Genomic DNA, 19,301 nt, shown 5'->3' with positions numbered 1-19,301 from the left:
AAGGGTAAATAGTAAAAAAAAGTCTGAGTTTTATCTGACCCCTCTGTCCTCTGCAGACGTCCAGTGACACATAGACAACCCTCTCTCTTCCCGGATGTGGGAGGGCCTCCTCTGAGTTTGCACAAACTCTTAGTTAAACAGATTGCTCCTCTGAAGACTTCCTGGCATCCTTCATGTGGGTCATGCGTCACAAGTTCCCACCAAAGCGATCAGGTAGACTGCACAGCTTTTCCTAAATTCGCTTCATCCCAGCAGCCCCGTCCCATGTTCTCTTTTTAAAAAAATTGTCCTAAGACGTCTCAGGTGATAGTTAAGACTGGCTCTGGGGTCGGACCTGAGTCTAAATCCCACCTCTGCTACTTGTTAGCTCTGTGACCTTGGGCAGGTTATGAAACTCTGGGTCCCCATTTCCTCCTCTGGGTTCGTGTTGGTGCCTGCCACCTGGGCTGCTGTGAGGATCCGTCCCCTCCGCGGTGGCGGGAGGAGAGCTGAGCATGGTGCCCACGTGGCAGCTGGTGCCCCATACGTAACGTTAGTGGCTGGCAGCAACGCTGTCACTTGCCTGGCCAAAACTCGGACCACTCTGGGCGTGGCCTGCCTGTGCAGGTCCTCCGTGCAGGTCTCCGTGTAGGGCAGTGGGATGCACCGCCCGGCACCTTCTGGGGATGGGAACGGCGTGGGCACGTGTCCCACCAACTGAGTGCTGTGGGATTTGGGTCGGGGTGGTCCTCCCTTAGCCGGGATGCCCCGTGATGAAGCTGGAAGCTGGCCTCTGTTGACTGGGCACGAGGCAAAGCAGGAAGCTGGTTTTGTTATTACGAGTCCTGTTATACTAGAAAGTTACCTCTTGCTGATTATAATCTGTGTTTATCCGTGCAGAGGTTTAAGGAAACACCAGATCATCAGGACTAACCCTCCGCGCGTCCGCCAGCTTAGGGCACAGACAGCCCCTCAGATTTAGACGCTTGTCTATGGGCGGGCCTACTCTTAAAAAAATGAATAACAAAAATTTCACAGTAAAATTGTACCCTTTTCTCTCTTTTTTTTTTTCCCCTGAACTCTGTTTATGTCAGACTTAGTAGCATTTCCTGTGCCTGACATTTTTTTTTTTTTTTTTTTTTTGCGGTACGCGGGCCTCTCACTGTTGTGGCCTCTCCCGTTGCGGAGCACAGGCTCGGGACGCACAGGCCCAGCGGCCATGGTTCACGGGCCCAGCCGCTCCGCGGCACGTGGGATCTTCCCGGACCAGGGCACGAACCCGCGTCCCCTGCATCGGCAGGTGGACTCTCAACCACTGCGCCACCAGGGAAGCCCCCGACATTTTTTGATATGGGCAACTGACCTCCACCTGAAGTGAGGACCCACCCATGCCGGTCATTCTTCAAATAGCACGATTTCCACATTTATTCTTATGTGTGAGGAAACTGGGACGCAGGGGTGACAAGTCATTTGCCCAGCTTTGGGGACAGCAGGTCTGTCTGGCTTTGAGTCCCGGGTCACTGGTGTGTGACCTCATGCAGGTGACCGGAGGCATTCAAGTGCTCTGGGACCCAGCTTCTGTCTTGGTCAGCTTGGGCTCCCGTAACAAAACACCATTTTCTGGGTAGCTGAAACATCAGACGTTTATTTCTTGTAGTTTTGGAGGCTGGAAGTCCGAGATCAGGGTGCGTGCATGGCTGGGTTCTGTTCTCTCTGGCTTGCAGACGGCTGCCCTCTCGCTGTGTCCTCACATGATGGGGAGAGGGGTCAAGTCTCTTCCTCTTCTTATACGGGCGCTAATCCCATCGCTTCATGACCTCATCTATACCTGATCACCTCCCAAAGACCGCACCTCCTAATACCATCGTGTTGGAGGTTAGGGTTCAACACATGAATCTTGGGGACCCAATTTAGTTCATAGCAGTTCCCCTCTCATATGGTGTGGCATAGGGCCCAGGGCAGCTGGGATTAAATGGGGTGATGGCAGCCATCTCTCAGTAAACAGGGGCTGCCCCGGTACTGCCTTTGGAGCCCAGTCTGGCTGCGGAATCTCTTTGAGGTCCTTCTGTAAACACGGGTGTGGCCCGATGTCCTGACTTGTCCTCACTGGGGACGCCTGTAAGTTCCTCTCCAGATCCTCACACTTAAGACCCAGCATTTTCCTAAGTAGCTTCACGTTTGAAAAACCGTATTTATATTATTTATTCAAATCCCATTCTAGATTTTGACGAGGCCTGGACATTTTAAGAGCAGTGTGATGCGGCATCTGCCCCTTTTTGAGGGCAGTGGGTCAGACAGAAACTGGGCAGAGTGAACATGACCTTTGGAATCCCTTAGGAAGCTGCCGTGTTGGAGATGGACACACTCCGTGTAAGTCCCTGCTGCTGGTTTTTCTTCCAGCATTGGGGTAGTTTGCCACTTCTTCCGTGGCCCATGAGATGAAACAGTTGGCTTAAGTTTAGTGCCATATTATACCAAAATACCTTTTTAAAAAATATATATATATATATTATTTATTTATTTATTGGCTGCATCGAGTCTTGGTTGCAGCACACGGGATCTTTCGTTGGGGCTCGCGGGCTTCTCTCTCGTTGGGGCTTGCGGGCTTAGTTGCCCCGCGGCATGCGGGCTCTTAGTTCCGTGACCAGGCATCGAACCCACGTCCTCTGTAGTGGAAGGCAGATTCTTAACCACTGGACCGCCAGGGAAGTCCCCGAAAATACTTATTTTTAAACACTAGCACCACTCTCATGAACAGGAAGTGCTGTAAGATATATACGTCCCAAAGCCTGCTCCTTGTTTCTGTGGAGAGGAATGATGTCTCATTTAGGACTTGTTCTAAGTCACAGTATACCTGCCTAACAGTGGCTTCAGCATTAAAAACATGTCAGTATCTCCCATAACAGCAATTCTGCGAAGTGATTCCAAGTTTGGAGTAGCAGCTCAGTAATATCATCCAGCTATCCATGAGCTTTCCCCCTTGCCTTCACCGTCCTCTAATGTCTTATGTCTGTTACCTCACGGTTACAGGATGGCTGCTACAGCCCCAGACATCACATCTTCATATAATCTCACGTTCAAGGCAAGAGAAAGGGAAAGGGTCCAAAGAGCTCTCCTTGCTTATCTGTCTCCTGGCTTCCTAGACATTCCCTAGAAGTCTTCTCTGTAAGTCCCCTGGCCCAAACTGGTTCACAAGGCCAGATCTTGCTACAAGGAAGGATGGAAAGGAATGAAACTGGCTTCTGGCCCACACAGTAGGAGGGAAAACTTGGGGAAGGAAAGTGCATTGGAAGTGTTCGTTATGTAGCCACATTCAAATAATCTAAGTTGTTTCTCTCTCCCTCTTTGTCGTTGTTGCCTATGTGGTGTATAGGTGGATTTACAGAAGTTATTTGCACATGTGATTTGACTCAACTCTTCACTATGCCCAGATAAATGGGGACCCTGAGCTAGTTTCCAAAGTCTCCAAATAATAGCATGCCGCAGTGAATATATGCAGAAGTTGGGTTGCATGTTGGCATTAATTCAACCAGACCCTCTGCAGCCCATGGAGGGACTTCAGTTCCTCTTTAAACTCGAACCTGTGAGTAGGTATACCTCTCGCCCTGACTTTGAAGACTGCGTGGGATTCTGGCCAACAGCCAGTTGCCTGCTGAAAACTATCTATTTTATCACCATCTCCTTAGACAAGTGGCAAAACTTCTTGAAAATGATCTGAAAAGGTCAGAATCATTGTCCCATGGAAGAAAACAGAGGCCAGGTCTGAGCTCTGCTTGTGGGACAGGTGGCTCCTGTTTCCCTCTGGGTAGAGGATGAACAGATCAAGATACTCAAGGCATGTTAAGAATCTGTGTCTTTGTTGGTAAGCCGAGGGTGGAGAGCTACTTGGATGGAAGCCCTGCTATCCTGGTAGAACCTTGTTTGTACCCTGAAAGCCTGTAAGAACTTTTTCCAGTAAGTGGGTTCTGGGCACATGGGTTACTACTGCTTGTTTCCAAGAGAGACCGATGTGAGAGGGTCTGGGTATATCCCTAGGCCCACTGGTTGGAAGAGATGATCAGTGGAAAAGGAGGTAGAAGGTGTTTTCAGGTATTATTTCTGTGCAGTGCGTGTCTGGTGTGAACAAAATTATATGTAACAGAATTTTTGGGTTGCAGGCAAGAAAATATATTCAAACTAGTGTAAGGAGAATAAATAGGAAATCGATGCATCCCCAAGACCTGGGAAAGGACATAACAGCGACTAGAATGTCCTTAGAGAGTCCAGGGGTTATTCTCTCCATGTCCCTCACTGAATAGCTTCCCTCTGACCTCTCTGTCCCACTGGATTCCTCTGCTACCCTGCCTATTGGGAGAAAGATGGCCACCCACAGCAACTTGTAGTCACAGCTCTCTGGCTAGCCACATACTTGCCTTACCAGCTTCCCTAGCAGGATGGAATGGACATGGGATGGTGTTCTAACCCGTGAAGCGCCAGAGGAAATCTGCTGGGAGTAGAAAGGGATGGGAGATGGTTCTGAAAAATATTTTGCTTCCTGATGAGTGACAGATGAACAAACAGAACAGTGTATCCTTTTCTCCCTTTTCTTACCTTGCATGTGGTTCTGTGAAGATGTGATGTCTGGAGCTGTGGCAGCCATCTTGTGACCATTAGGCAACAAGCGTAAGGACTGAACATCAATGTGCAGGCGATGGCAGAGCAAAAAGGTGGAAGAAACTTGAGTTCTTGATGACTTGGTTGAGCTACTGCACCCAAATAAAATTCCTCGGGAGGGACTCTTAGCTTGAATTACATGTTCAGTCATGAATCGGTTGGGTCTAGAAGGTAGATCATGCTTCATAAATAAGGTTTCTGAGAGTCAGCCTTTGGCCCCCTGTGGCTGGGTTGGGGAGTTGGGGGTGTGTATACGATCTAATTATCGCTAAGTTAGCCGTAAAAATAATAATAATCTTTGTAGCTAACATTTGTGAAGGGCTTACTATGTGCTAAGTACCCTTTATCCTCTTTACCTATATTACTAATTTAATTCTCATAACAGCTGTTTCAGGTGGGAGCTATTACTATCCTCCTTATTTTAGAGATGGGAAAACTGAGCACAGAGAAGTGAGTAGCTGGCCCAGAAAGTGTATTTGAATTTGGAGGTCCAGTTACTGAGCCCTCCCTCTTAAACTTGATCCCGAGCTGCTCCTCAGGCTTGAAGGATGGGTTTGGAGCAGGTGAATAAACAGCCTTGCTAACGGGAGGGTCATAGGTCAGGGCAGTAGGATGCCACATACACGTTTCCCAATTAGGTGCTTTAGGCATAATATCCCATTTCTTTGATTATCGATGCTTCTGAAACCAAGATGTCTTAAAATTGATAAAGGTGTTAGTATCTTTTCCCCAAACAGCTGGCATGAAATTGCTCTTACTATAGGGGGACTATGGTGACAGATACTTCTTGAGTACAACTGGAGATGGATAAAGCCAGCCAATACGTATTGTTGATAAAACTGTTTATTGAAGTTTAACTTGTGTACAGAACAGTGCACGAATCTAGAACAGTTAGGAATTTCCACAAAGTGAACACACCCAGGTACCAGTGCCCAGAACAAGAAACAGAACGTGACCAGCTGCCAGAAGCCCCCTCACAGCCTCACCCAAGGGCGACTGCCATCCTGTCTTCTAACGCCATAGACTAGTGTTGCCTGTTTTAAAACTTTATCCATTTAATTGTACAAGTGTTCCCTTAAATCACTACCCATCATTTCCAATTATTTGGAAAGATGACTCCATTTAGACCTGTTTCAAGTAAACCAGAGGAGACTCACTTTGGAAATCTGTTTGCCGCTCTGCCGGTTACATTCAACAGAGAATCCAAACTGTAATTTCAGAACCATTGTTTGGTTTGACCTCGGATTCTCCTTCACTTACCAGAAATAGGTTCAAGGGACAAAAATGCAGTTTTAAGGGTGTTTTGATAGTTCAGCTTGGGAAGTCAAGTTCAGTTTGTTGCAGTGTGAGCGTGAAACGAATGAAGGTCTTGAAGTTTGCTGGTTTCCACCAAACTCCCCCCTGCAAGCCCCCGGGGCGGCTTCTGAGCATCTCTTTACAGTCCTACTTGCAGAAGTGGACGCTGATGCCTCTGTGATGAGTGTTTTGCTCCATGTAGGGGGTTTAGAGGAGACTCTTATTGTGAAAGGGAGATGGGAGTCCAGCATGAAGGAAACGCAGAACAATCTCTTCCTTAGCTGCACCTGCACTGCTCTGGCCTAATGAGTTTAGGTTGATGGAACCCAGACCTCAGGAAGGATTATAAATTCTCATTTGATTTGATTTGCTTCTAAAATACCTTAAACCAGCTGTGCCTGCCCAGCTGACCCAGGAGTCTCTGGCTGCTTTGGGGGAAGGTCTGAGCAGGCACCCTCCTGTCCTGGGGAGGGGCCCGTGGGCTGCCACACTGCCCCTCCCACCCCCGGCCGCTCCCGGGGCCTCCTCTGGTCTGGCGCTTGTCCTTGTCATGTCCCATGATCGCTGGCCTCTGTCTTCTTGAATTCTCATGACGGCCCCATATAACTGGGGACCTCTTCGTGTCCCCATTTTATTGAAGGGGAAGCTAAGCCTCCCAGAGATGGGTTAACTTGTCCTGAGTCACTGCTGGTGATTGGCAGAGTCCGAGTCTGAACCCAGGCCATAGGGCCCCATCTCAACCCCAATTCTCTGCTGCTTCTAGAGCTGAGTGAGACCGAGAGGGGCTTTTCTGCCCTCCCAAGGGAACCCGGGGGGAAAGTTTCCAAAGACTGTTCACTGAGATACTTGAGAACCTGCCCAGGGCCACGCAAGTGAGTATGGTGGGTGGGACAGTGGAGGACCACAAAACAATCAGAGCTGACATCGTTCAAGACTCTTCTGCGCGCCAGGGACTCCACGGACGGGCTCTATTCTGGCGGTTCTCAAAGTGGGGTCCCTGGACCGGCGGCATCGGCATCTCCTGACAACCTGTTAGAAGTGCAAGCTCTTGGGCCCCACCCCAGATCTCCCACGTTACAAATACTGGGAGCCGGTCCAGTGGTCTGTGTTTTGCCAGGCTCCCCGGTGGTTCTGGGACACGCCGAAGCCTGAGGATCCCTGGTCTGTTTTCATCCTACACCGACCCAGCGAAGTCAGCGTTATTCTCATCGTCCTCGCGTTTGACAGATGAAGAGTAACTTGCCCCAGCGCCCCGTGGGTGGCAGGGCCGGGACTCCCCCCCCAGCCTGGCTCCACGTTCAAGCCTCTTACGTTCTGTACCTGACTTCTCTCAGGTCTTACTCTGGGAGTTAAAACCTAGAAAAGAAGATGGTTAATAAACAGGTCAACGGGCCGATCAATCAATTCCTGAAGCCCTAGGAAGGACATGAACGGGGAGGGGCGGCTGGGAGGGAGTAAACGGCCCAGCTCAGCCAGCCGAGGGGAAGGGGTCTCGGGGCCGGGTGCGCCTGAAGCAGAGCCCCTGAACTTGCTGGGTCTGATGATTACCCAGCCTGATGTCACTCAGCAAGTGACAAACTCCCAGGTGGCCCTGTGACCGGGGCCGGGGTCGCCATTCCTATTTTACAGACGGAGCCGAGAGCCCAGGGGCCACCAGCGTCCGACGCAGGCCTCTGCCACAGCTCCGGGATTAAGTTCTCCCTACTTCCATGGAATTTCTCACACTGGGAACCTGTTTCTGAGGAAGAACCTCCCCGTCTCTCTGAGAACACGTATTTGGACCCTGGTTTGTGAGAAGCTCTTTATGTCGTCACGCTGCTATCAGAAACCAGCGCGCCGATGCTGCAGAGCAGCGCTGTCCAATAGCACGTTCCCCGGTGATGGAAACGTTCTGTGTCTGCCGTCCAGTACAGGCGCCCCTGGGCACGTTTAAACGGATGACACTGAAATCAATGGAAACACTGGGCACATGTAAACTGATGACACTGAAATCAATGGAAACACTGGGCACATGTAAACTGATGACACTGAAATCAATGGAAACACTGCCACACCGGCCACACTTCAAGTGCTCTGTAGACACATGCAGTTAGTGGCTGCCATACTGGACCGTGCAGATGTAGAATTCAAGTTTAGGTCGAACTACATATAGGTCAAAATTGGTGGAAATTTCACAACTTTTTATGGTACAACCTAACAGAAGTGAAAGGGGACTTCAGGCCAATTAAATCCATTCTCTTGTTACTGAGGGAAGAACTGAGGCCCACGGAGCTCAGGTCCCATGCAGCCGATTGAGACCCCAGGTGGGACCCAAACTGCCTGGGTCTCAAGAGGCTTGTGTGTCTGTTAGCTCCCGGATTCTCAACTCGGCGTGGCTGACAGTTGAGGTTGGACCACCCCCTGTAGTCGGGGGCTGTCCTGTGCACTGTAGGATGCTTAGCAGTGTCCTGGCCATTACCCACCAGACTCCAGTAGCACATGCTCCCTAAGCTGTGACAAACAAAAAGGAATGCAGGCATTGCCCAAGAGCCCCTGGGGAGGGGAGGGGAGAACAAAATTGCCCCGGCTAAGAATCACTAGTTTAGCTGAAATAGTAACTAGTTTCCATTCTGTCCCCTCGTTTTCAATTAGCTAAGGACGGGGTGGGGACCCAGAGGTCCCTAAGGGCTGGGCTCCCCCGCTCTGGGGAGACGGGTACCCCTGGATGAAGGATGACTGCCTCGATTTATGGCGGAAAGGTTGATGTAAGCTCACAGCCTGTTTTTCTTTTCAGCTCTACCAGCGTCTGGGGCTTTTTAGGCAAACAACTGGCTTTGGCCCTAGAGATAATTAAACCCATCTTTTCTCCGTCTCCCCGCCCCATCCCCTAAACCCTTTGGTCCATTCAATTCACAATGATAACATTGTTCAGGCAACAGCGCACACATGTTGACGCCGGGGTGTTTAATCTCGCGGGGCAGCAATTCTCCGCTCCACCCCCTCCACATCTGCGCGGCTGCCACGCTTATGACAAAGCGCCTGGCCGCCAGCGGGCTCGCCTCCGCACCCGCGGCTCGGGACGCGGCCCCCTGCGTCTAACAAGGAGGCAGTGTCTCGGAAGACCCTCTCGGAGCGCCCGGCGCTGGGGCTCCAGGTGGTCTCGCTGGCAGCCAAAGCATTTGGTGGAAAGTTCGAGAGTTGAAGCGGCAGTTCAGGGGAGACAATGCCGCTTGTGTGCCCTCTGCCGGGCGGGGCCCCGCCCCCTGATTTGGGGGGCTGGGGAGGGAGGATGGGGAGATGGGTTAAGGCTACACCACCTTCAAGCGGTCGGCCTCCCTCGGGGCGACTCTAGCACCAGCAGGAGCAGTATTTACAAACCAGAGGGACCTGAGAGGAATGCGGAGTCCTCGCTCTCTGAGTTTAGCGTTTAAGGAGATTAATGTTGTGACCGCGTCGTGTGTGCTGAGAGCTTGGTGTGTACTTCAGGGATGTCTTTATTTAATCGTCTCCATGGCTAAGAGGTTGGCGGTGGCTCCCGGCATGAGGGAGAGAGTGCGGCTAAGTGGTGAAGCATTCAGACCAGCTGTGTGGCCGTGGGCAAGTGACTTTACCTCTCTGAGCCTCAGTGTACTCCTCTGTAGAATGGACACGATGCACGTGCTTACTTCTGAGTGGGGGGTTTTATAAGGATTCGAGGAAATGATGTGTGTGTGACACATGTGATGGGGTATCCAGGCCAGTGGGAGGGCTTTGATGATGGTACCCGTCCTCCTCATATCGTTAGGATGGCTGCTATCAAAACAAAACAAATCGTCAGAAAATAACAAGCGTTGGGGTGAGAGAATGTGGACCAATTGGAACTTCTGTGTGCTGTTGGTGGGAATGTAAAATGGTACAGCCTCTATGGAAAACAGTATGATAAGTCCTCAAAAAATTAAAAGTAGAAGTACCATGTGATCCAGGAATTCCGTTTCTGGGCATATATCCAAAAGGATGGAAAGCAGGGTCTCAAAGAGAGATCTGCACACCCGTATCTGTAGCTGCATTATTCACAAGAGCCAAAAGGTGGAAGCAAGCCAGGTGTTCCCTGACAGATGACTGGATAAACAAAACGTAGGGTATCCACACAATGGAGTATTATTCAGCCTTGAAAATGAAACAAATTCTGAAGCATGCTACAACACAGATGAACCTGGAAGACATTGGGCACAGTGAACTAAGCCAGTCACAAAAGCGTGGTTCCACTGTATGAGGTACAGAGGGCTGTCAGAGTCCTAGAGACCGAAAGTAGACTGGTGGATGCCAGGGGATGGGGTGGGTGCAGATGGGGAGGCGTGTAACGGGGCCAGAGTTTCAGTTCTGCAAGAGCAAGAGCTCTGCGTATTGCTTGCGCAGCCATGTGAATGGACTTAACGCAACTGAACCGTACACTTTAAAATGGTTAAGATGGCAGAATTTATGTTGTGTGTATTTTTACCACAATTAAAAATAAAACTTTTAAAACGGTGGCTGTTACCTAGCTCAGGGGTTGGGTAGGTGACAGAGCTGCAATCCAAGTGAGCTTTTATCCACCTCTCACCTCTAGCAGGTCAACAGAGGGCTCTTTCCCCCAGAGCGGGCGGTCAAGAAACACTTGTAGAATGAATACAGTGGGGGTGAGGAGACACCGAAATATTTTCTTGGCAGTGTTTATCATGTTAGACTTTGATGCAGTTTTCCTCTTCTCTGTGTTTAGGACCGTCTCCCTTCTTCTGTAAGAGCAGCACAGTGTATCAACGCTCATGTTATTAAGAGAACATTTTCCTGTTAGGGTCATTGGTATGTCTCTTCAGTTCTCTAGGACTCCCAATTTATGGCATGCCTCTGGCGGCTTTTTCAAGCTCCTTAATCTAGCCGTGTAAATCTTGGAATGAATGAAGAACCATCATCAAATTTCACATCCCTGAAGCTGCAGAGCCATAAATCGCCGAGTGACAGCAGCCTTGGTAACATCAGCTCCAGTGAATTCTGGCGTGGGCCAGAACCTTCTGGATGAATTGTATCCCCGTAGGACAGGAAGGAGCCTGGGGTGAAAGTTTCAGAGTGAAATCGGGGTGGGGGGATGCTGGGCCACAGGATCCTAAGAAGTCAAGGGTCTTTGAAATCTCAGCTCTAGTTTCTGGTTATATTTTGGACTTTGGTTGGTTCTCAGAGCCTCGTGAAAGGCGTCCAGGGGTCTGCTCCCAGCCCATAACTGGAGCTCGTGGTCCAGTCTAAGCTCAGGGAAACCGGACGCTGAGTAAAGAGCAGACTTCCAATGCTGGACTTGCAGTTTTTACTTGGAAAGTGTCACTTTGCTTATAAAATATTTAAGTCCTCTCTCATAGTTTGGCGGCATCCTTTGGGGACAGTCAGAGGACCACATAGTCTGGAAAGTTAACTAAGCTTTTTCTAAAAACCATGAAATTTTGGAAGGAACAGTTGGGCCATTAACTTGCTTACTACTATTTATCAGGTCTTCCTAGCCCTAGCCGGGAGACCGGCTCAAGGAGGGAATGAAGGCAGCTTTGTACGGGCTGACAGTCCCCCCTCCACGATGCAAATGTCTGTCCTCTGCAACTGGCCATCTCTTCGCTTCTTTGCCTTCTGTGCACGGCTGTCTCCACCATTACCACGTCCTGGGGTCTCTAAGCAGCTGATGATCAAACCCCGTGCGTGGCCTCCGTATCCCTGTTACCTGACGCTGGCCACCACCTGGTCATCTTATCCTGCCTGTCTCTGGTCCTGTTCCTTCCCCTGGACCGAGGTCTTGTGGTGGCCGTGTCTTCCATCTCCCGCACAGCCCCCCAGTAGTGGTCCGAGGCGGTGCTCATCTTTCTCATTGGATGTGCATTTTTCCCACAAAACTAGATGCATAAGTGCAATTCAGCAGCCCCCAACTGGACATTCAATTGTCCAGTCAAATTTCCCACTTGGATTTCCCACAGGTCGCCTCAAGTTTAGCTTTCTGCATCTACACGTGTTTCCTTCTCTCCTACTTCACCTGTGGAGCTCCTCCTCCTGCGCTTATATCCACCACTGGCATTATTGCCCACGAGGCGTTCCTAGCCAGCACTGGGTAGCCCTTCTCCATCTCCCTCTCTTCAAAATGCTTGCCCTTGACCAGTCTTTGGCTTCTGTCCATTCCCACTCCTGCTTCGAGGTGTTTACCCAATAGAATTGTGTTCACCAACAGGAAGGATGTTCACTGTAGCCCGATTTGTAATAGTCCCAAACTGGAAACTCCCCAAATGCCCATAGAAAAATCAGCAGTGGCCTATTCATACCGTGGGGTCCAGTACAGCAGTGGAAATGAGTGAATAACCGCTCCGCATAGCCACGGAGGGTGCGCGCCGACACAGTTAAGTGAAGGAAGCAGAGGCAGAAGGGGAAGCCCCAGGCAGGCAGGGTGAGTCTGCGGTGCTGGGTGTTCGGATGGTGGTCACCTTTGGGGATGAGCAAGGGGCTGGTGTTTGGGAGGGGCCCGGGGGGGTGTCTTTGGTGCTAGTAACGAATGTGCCGTGTCCTGCTCTGGGTGCGTTTGCATTGAGAAATTTCACCAAACTTCATGAACATGTAGGATCTGTGTGCTTTACTGCATGTATGTTATCAATAAAATAGTTGACTTAAAGACTAGAAGAGGATTACACGAAGTAATATATTGAATCCAATAGACTAATGGAGCCCTACTAACCATCAGGCTGTGCGGGGCACTGGAGGCTCACGATCGAGACGTCATTGCCCCTGTTCCCAGAGCTCCGTCAAGGGGTCATCTTGTACTTGGAAATTATCCACATCTGAAGAAAGCAGCTTTCACGGCAAGTGGTCACCTGGGCATCCCCACTATTACCTGGGTGTGTTTCCTGCCCATCCATTTCTGGGTGTGTATATAATTGGGCTCGATTGTTTTGCTCAGAACTGCCTTGGTTGCAAAGGACAGCAACCTGACTCTAAGTAGCTTACACGGGACTTGTCTGAAGGGTCTCCACGTGACTCACAAATTAGAAGAACTGAAACCTCAAACTTCAGGGAGGATGGGGACCACCAGGCCAGGGGATCAAGCCTGGAAGGCTTCCCCCTTAATTCTGAGCTCTGTCCTCCTTGCCTGGAGTCTTCTCACCGGCCAGCTTTCTCTGTGCGGTGATGGTGTGAGACTGCCCAGAGTGCCACATTACATCCTTAGGGTTTAAGGCAGAGAAAACAAACAGGGCTCTTTCCCACCAGGTGCCAGTAAAAATAAAAGAAATCTTGTGTTGGGCCCAGCTTGGGGCTCGTTCCCTCCCATCCCTCAGCTCTGGGGAAGTAGGTCATGGGACAAGGTGGTGGCTCCCTTGGGACCACTTGGCTCGATTGCAAGAGCCACGATGAAGCTCTCCCAGAGAAGGAGATGGCGTGAACGTGGCACCCACGGGTGACATCACAGTGAGCTGTGTCTCAGCACGAAATGAACCCTTAGGGAGCAGGAGGAATATTGCATCTTCTAGAGCTCTTTTCCCATGTGTGTAAGAGTTTATTGTATTCATTTATCTTTGTGTATTATTGTGTATGCACATCAGTATGTGTATATCGGGGGGCATACCCCTAATTTTTAGGGTGTTAAATACAGTTCTATAAAGTGTGGCTCTGGAAACCTCCACCTAGGTACCCTTTATTTATTTATTTTTAAATTTTATTTATTTTTGGCTGCGTTGGGTCTTCGTTGCCGCTCACAGGCTTTCTCTAGTTGTGGAGAGCAGGGGCTACTCTTCGTTGCGGTGCGCGGGCTCCTCATTGCTGCGGAGCACAGGCTCAGGTGTGCGGGCTTCAGTAGTTGCAGCACGTGGGCTCAGTAGTTGTGGCTCACGGGCTTAGTTGCTCCATGGCATGTGGGGTCTTCCTGGACCAGGGCTTGAACCCGTGTCCCCTGCACTGGCAGGTGGATTCTTAACCACTGCGCCACCAGGGAAGCCCCACTTAGGTACCCTTTAAATGCCTGCTGCCCTCTGCAAGTCTGCATGGCAAGCTGCCTTTGGTTATCGTAATCCGCTTGTGCAGAGGACCCTAACTTAGTGAGGGGCACACTTGTACGTATCGTGTGACTGTAAATGGGAGGAGAACCCCTAGGTGCTGAGAGGAGGCAAACGTGCTTGGGTGATGCTTGGGGATCAGGCTTGACCTGTATGTGGGGCAGAGGTCTTGCCTGACATGTCAGAGGGTCATGAGAGGGGATACCGCCTCCTGTTCCACCTGCCTCTACCCTTCATTGGCACCCTCCAGCCCAAAATTTGCCCTCCCGGGGCCAGCTTTGGGGTTATCATTTCAGGCTTTTGTGAAAGAAGGACATCAGAATCGGCTTTGGGGACAGTCGTGAAGCTGGTTGCTGTCAGGATGTTTTTTCTGGAATCTGTTTTCTTTGGACTTAGCTTTTGGTTCTCAGGGGTTTGGACTTTTTTAATCTTTTGAAGATGAAGGTCCTTTGTTCATTCCTGTGAGTTCACTCAGTCAGTGGTGTTCTAGACTATAAAGGGCAGTGGGAGAAAAAGCCGGTTTCCTAGGTTCTGGGTTTCCTTGGGTTGCTTTTCTTAATGGGCTCAGGGAGATATCAACTCTAAACATTTATTTTAAAACTCGAGTCTTGGGTAATCAACTACAGTAATTTAACAACAAAGTGTGAAGACAGTTTTCTCCCTAAAATGCATGCATGTTTCCATCTGCTTTAGTGGTGACTGTTAAGCCATCTTCTTTTTTTTTAATTAATGTATTTATTTGTTTATTTTTGGCTGCATTGGGTCTTCGTTGCTGCGTGCGGGCTTTCTCTAGTTGTGGCAAGAGGGGGCTACTCTTCGTTGCGGTGCGCGGGCTTCTCATTGCAGAGGCTTCTCTTGTTGCAGAGCACAGGCTCTAGGCACACGGGCTTCAGTAGTTGTGGCACACAGGCTCAGTAGTTGTGGCTCACGGGCTCTAGAGCGCAAGCTCAGTAGTTGTGGCACACGGGCTTAGTTGCTCCATGGCATGTGGGATCTTCCCAGACCAGGGATTGAACCCGTGTCCCCTGCATTGGCAGGCGGATTCTCAACCACTGAGCCACCAGGGAAGCCCTGTTAAGCCATCTTGATCCCTGAGACTGAAATGGTGTAGACTCCACACGGTGGAGCGGTTTCCATATTAAATGGAAACCTTGGGAAGAGGAGATTTGGGATTTGCTTTGAACTTTGAATTAGTCGCTGCTCTTCTTTTAAAAAATGACTGTTTTTTCTCTGATAAATCACAAGATTATGTAGGTTTCAGGAAGAACAGAATAATGACATGGTTCATCCCTCTCATTGTCTTAAAATGATTAATGAAAAAATTTCACTTAGGAAGCCATGCCAAAGAGCCTGTAAATGTTTGCAAGAAATTTAGTTGGACACTTTATCCATTTATCTTTTTTTAAAAAAGAAACCTTATAACCCTGATATCTTAATTGTCTTAGTAGTTAAGATACGTTTTATCTTACACGTTAAAAAAAGTTACATATACACCTGCTGCAACAAACTATATTTGTGATTATATATCAGTGTTTTCTTTCTTCATTGCCTGTGACATTAGTGACTGTACCTGTGTTAATGTCATGCTTATCCAAACATTTCTTTTCTGTTTGATCTATTGTAATTTTTTTCAAATAAAGTTATCATAGCTGAACTATGTAAATACCCACACGCACATATTATTTTTTCTGTACTGATTGTCACTCTTACAGCTCATTGTTTGAGAGGCCCTGTAAAAATGACCCATACAAATTACTCCCCGTTCGCCAGGCACTGTTGTAAGTGCCGCCTCCTGTGAGCTTCCCTATGAGAAAGGACCAGTGTAATATCCCTGGAGGAAGGGGATACGCACAGAGGTTAAGTAACTGGGCCAAGACCACAGGCAGTGCACAGCTGAGATCTGAACTCAGGCCACCCGGCTCCAGGGAGTGTAAAGGTCAAGAGTGGGGTTTCGGCGCTCAGGCACTCACCTAACGTGTGGCCTCGGGCAAGTTACCTTTCCTCCCTGAGCTTCAGTTTCCTCATCTGTCAAATGGGGCTCAATCCTGCCTCGCCTGGATCCACCACGTGATGGCCAAGAGTGCTCAACGCGAGAACCGTCACGGAGCACGTGCCTTTTTGCACTTCTGGGTTCTTCAGCCATCTTCATTTGTAAATTGTGGGTCCACTGTCCCATTCTCTGCTCGGGTTGATGGCTGTGTTTGCCAGTAGGAGCTGTGGTGAGGCATGGTCTGTCCCCGCGCTGGGAGCAGGGGCACCGGGGTCTGTCGGGGTCTCGCCGAGTCCCAGGCACCGTGCCCGAGGCTCCTGTGCACAACGGCACGAAGCTGGCTTGCTCGCTCGCTGAATACTGAAGCATCGCACACCTCAGGGGTTCTTTCTGGCCTTTGGGGGTTTGGCTCCGCTGGGGGGGAAGGGAAGACGGTTGGAAATAGAGACTGTATCTGTGTAGTCTGTCAGCATGGGGGGCCACTCCTGGTGTTCCTTAGCTGCATGTCAACTCCTGTAAATGGAAATATCTAAGGGGATGTTTCAAGGAGTGGCCAGAAGGATGGGGTGGGGTGGGCGGCAGACAGCCAAGTGTTCACAGTGAAGGGGACTGCAGGAGGGCAAGGTCTGCCGAGGCTGGAAGAGCCACATGTTGGCCGCTGCTGCCTGGAGGTCCAGAAAAATGGTGACCATAGGGTGTCCTTTCCATTTGGTTGTGGGTGGTCTCTGGTGACCTTGGCTTGGGTGGGGTGCTGGGGCTGGGGCCGACGCGGCTGAGTTCACTGCGAGGGAGCTCAGGGGGGCAGGGGTGCACCCTCCGGCCGCTCACTGGGGCGCAGGGATTCTCTCCAGGAGTTGTCGCCTCCCCCTCAGCCCCCCACCCAGAGTCCCCTGCAGAAAAGTACCTGAGGAGAACAGGAGTCATCCCCAGACTGTGCCCACGTCTTTGGCAGGACAGACTTGCCTTCTTCCATCACCCCCGCCCCCCGTACATAAAAGTGCTCGGGCGCGATATCGAACACGCACAGCTCCACTTCCGGGTGTGCCTGCCCGCCCCCCCCCCCCCGGAAATACGGGTGCCCGGATGTGCACAGCAGCGCTGCTCGCAGAGCCCCAAACTGGAAACTACCCAGACGCCCGTGTCCTGTGGGATGGATCCGTGAACAGGGCTGTAATCGAGCTGTGGAATACTGTACAGCAACGAGGAGGAATGAACGTCCACAGCAACCTGGATGAATCGCACAAACGCTGTTGAGTGAAAGAAGCCTGGCACAGAAGGATAGATACTGTATTATTCCCTGTTTATAATGTTCAGAAACAAGCAAAACTAACCTCTGGTTTGAGAAGTTGGGGGGAGAGGAAGGGGGCACTGGTAATGTTCTGTTTCTTGATCTGGGAGAAGGTCCCATGGTGGGTTCACTGTGACAGTTCACTGAACTGCACCCCTATGTTGTGCACATACAACACGTATGTTGTAATGCAGTGAAAACATTCTAACAGACACGCCAAGGAACTCCCCTTGCTGAGCTGTCAGCACTGCCACTGAGATGTGTGGTTAAGGCCTCGGGTTGGGTGGGACCTCGGTTTCAGTCTCAGCTCCCCGACCCTGGGAGGCCGCACCACGCCTCTTGGGTCTCAGGTGCACCCCTACCCCTACCGACGCGGCATTGTGCTCACCTCCTAGGGTGACGTGAGGGCTGAATGAGCTAGAAGGGTGACCAAGACTGGCCCGGGGCATTTCCCTAGTGACAGAGGCCCCCTTCCCCTGGGGTCCCCTCCCGAGGCTCCCTCGATCCCCCGTGGGGGGCACTTTGCAGAGGCTGCCGCAGTAGACCCTGCATCCTCATCTTCTCCATAAATCAAAGTGGAAATGCCCTGGGCCAGTCATATTATTAAGGTTTAAAACAGATTTTTGGTTTTTAAAGGGCCTTTGGGCTGCCAGTGCTGTGAACCTCCTTCCTCAAAGGCATTCACGCGTCCTCGTCCTGCTTGCACCTGTGGCAGCCCTAACCCCCCAGCCTGAGGGCTTTCACGCTGAGAAAGCTGAAGCTCGCTGGTCATGTTTCTCCTCCCTTCTGGCCAAGCTGGGTGCACTCTCCCGCCCTGTCTCTCTGGTTCCCCACCCCCGAGGCAGGAAGTGGAGACTGGGCTGTATCTCCCAGGAGATGAAGGGTACCTGCAGATGCTGCAGGCCCACCTGGGCTTGGCCATCCTGCATCTTTGCAACACCGACGATGCTCACCTTCGTTGCTGCTCCATGTTAGTCCAAAGGATGCACGATCCTTGGGAACCAGGGGCCCACTCCCCGAAGCATCGCTCTTGCACTTACATCCATCTTGGTGTTCGCCGTCTATGAAGTGGACATAATGGCTTAGTCTAGTGTCACTGCCAGTATAAGGGAGAAGGGCTTGGTCCCTTGACCTTGTTTTGTCCTGAAGTCCTCTTCCAAACCCCCCACCCTCCCTGCCAAGATGCTGCCGTTCACCTCTTTTTCTTCTTTTTGTCTAAGGCTGTGTAAACCCTGGCTGCTGTTAGAGACATCTGGGGTGCTTTAAAAAGTACAGGTTTCTGGGCCCCTTCCCCAAAGATAGTGATTCATTTGGTTCCGAGAGGGGCAGGGTACTGGAGCCCACTTTGTGCCAGTCTGCCCACCACTGTTCTCAGTGACTTCACTTTGGTAGCTTGAAATCTTCCAAGATGAAAATTGGCAAACACCACAGATCGGGTCCTAGAGAGCCGGTTATTAAACGTTTACCAGCCCCCACTGGGCTAGGGCATCAATGTGTTCTCAAAGTTCCCATGGTGATTGTCACACGCAGCCAGGGCTGAGCACCACTGGCCTAGGTAACCCATGATAGGCATAGTAAGGTTGACGTTTACACTGTAGCTCACAGCTATCCAGCCCTTCCAGTGGTTAAGCTATTTATATGAATTAGATCACTTAACTCTCACAGCAACCCATGAAGGGGGATTATTATTCCCATTTTTCAGATGAGGAAACTGAGGTCTGGATAGCTAACCTGGCGCTTGTCCAAGCCCACCCAGCTTGGTAGTGGCTGAGTCTGGATTTGAGCCCAGGCCTGAGTCCCGGGAGCCCAGGCCTGTCCAGGGCCTCTGGGATGACTTGGTCAGTACCCCACTCTCCCCAGCAAGTTGGTGCAGAGTTCATTGTTCTTATTGTCCAAGGTGACCACGGGGTCTGAGCCTGTGACCTGTAGTCTGCTGCAGGTCAGCCTGGAACAGGCAGTCATCACCAGGGGTCACCGGCCCTGGGCAAGTCTCCATCGAGCTTAGGCAAGATGCTTGGACTCTGAGCTGGGAGAGTGAAACCCAGTCACTAATGAGCTTTTGGTGCCGATGTGTGTTTTCTCCCCTTTGCAG

At 50.6% G+C, this 19,301-nt stretch overlaps 1 protein-coding gene across 1 annotated transcript in view; it reads left to right on the top strand.

Annotated features, from left to right (window-relative positions):
* The window catches only part of BMP7 (bone morphogenetic protein 7), an 87,909-nt gene that overhangs the window by 12,737 nt on the left and 55,871 nt on the right, over positions 1-19,301 (top strand). The window lies entirely within an intron of this gene.

Source organism: Grampus griseus (genome assembly GCF_964374135.1).
Source record: "Grampus griseus genome assembly, chromosome: 14".
Classification (NCBI taxonomy): domain Eukaryota; kingdom Metazoa; phylum Chordata; class Mammalia; order Artiodactyla; family Delphinidae; genus Grampus; species Grampus griseus.
Note: the sequence above shows the minus strand (reverse complement) of the source record. Positions and strands in the feature narration are given on the sequence as shown.